Below are 1,741 nucleotides of genomic sequence, written 5' to 3' on the forward strand. Positions count from 1 at the left end.
TCCTATACAATAAATTTATAACCCTAATAATTAATTAATTTATTTCTATAAATAACTCATTAAATGTAATAAACATCCATATTACAAATGTCATAATAATCTATTAATCATAATAAATTTCACGTTACAAATATTCAAATTCTATACTATTTGAACTACTTATATAAGTCTCTTATCACTATTTCTTCAAATAACATCAAATTTAGTACAAGAAATTTATTTTCGCACTACACAACATCTCAAACTTACTCAATGGAGCATCATTCTTTGGACAATATCACTAAATAAACAGACAATTGGTTTATCAAAGTTTGCGTGGTTCGTCTATGGGAAACATTAACACCCACAAATGAAAAAGAGTCTCGTTGCTTAAAAATGATTATATTAGATGAAAAGGTACAAAACAAACATATTTATTGTATTTTTAAATTGGATTTACGAAAAAATACTTTAATTATTTTTGCTTTTTATATTATTTATAATATTTTATAATACTTTATATATAATTGTATTTTAATATCGTTAAAATTATACTTCTTTTAATATGCTATTCATTGTTTCTTTTCTAATAACTTAAAAAAAAAATAAATATAGTCAATTTTTTTAACTAGTTATTAACTATAATTTACTAACACTGCAGGGAACATCTCTTTATGTAATTGTGAAGAGAAATATGATGAACAAATTCAAACATTTGTTATAAGAAGGAAAAGTCTATATTATAAAAAATTTTAAAATAAAAGATGCAAATAATTTGTATAGACCAATTAAAGGTACAATGAAAGCAAACTTTTTACTCACAACTGTTATGAAAGAAATTAAAGATTCAAATTTGAATATTTTTCAACACTATTTTGAATTTGCATCACTTGAGACATTGTCTAACAGAGTTGGTCAATGAAAAATATTAACAGGTAATTTTACTTTATACTATTTCAATTATTCTTATTAAAAATAACTTATTCAAAAAAAATTCTACACGTTTTTATTCTTTTTATTGTAGATGTCATTGGAAAACTGCATGCACATCAAGAGATTAAGAAAAAAAGAAATCATACAAATTCAAGACACATCTTCGGAAGAAGAACATATATGCAAAGATGGAACAAACAACACAATAGAAAGTGCTACAACTCAATAATTCATAAAGAACATGCCTTCACAAGAATCTACGACAAAAAGAAGAAAGCAACAACTCTAACAATAACCAATAAAAAAGTTAATTTTTATACTTTTTATATTATTTTATAATACTTTATATATAATTGTATTTTAATATCGTTAAAATTATACTTCTTTTAATATGCTATTCATTGTTTCTTTTCTAATAACTTAAAAAAAAAATAAATATAGTCAATTTTTTTAACTAGTTATTAACTATAATTTACTAACACTGCAGGGAACATCTCTTTATGTAATTGTGAAGAGAAATATGATGAACAAATTCAAACATTTGTTATAAGAAGGAAAAGTCTATATTATAAAAAATTTTAAAATAAAAGATGCAAATAATTTGTATAGACCAATTAAAGGTACAATGAAAGCAAACTTTTTACTCACAACTGTTATGAAAGAAATTAAAGATTCAAATTTGAATATTTTTCAACACTATTTTGAATTTGCATCACTTGAGACATTGTCTAACAGAGTTGGTCAATGAAAAATATTAACAGGTAATTTTACTTTATACTATTTCAATTATTCTTATTAAAAATAACTTATTCAAAAAAAATTCTACACG

Source organism: Arachis ipaensis, chromosome B04 (genome assembly GCF_000816755.2).
Source record: "Arachis ipaensis cultivar K30076 chromosome B04, Araip1.1, whole genome shotgun sequence".
NCBI lineage: Eukaryota > Viridiplantae > Streptophyta > Magnoliopsida > Fabales > Fabaceae > Arachis > Arachis ipaensis.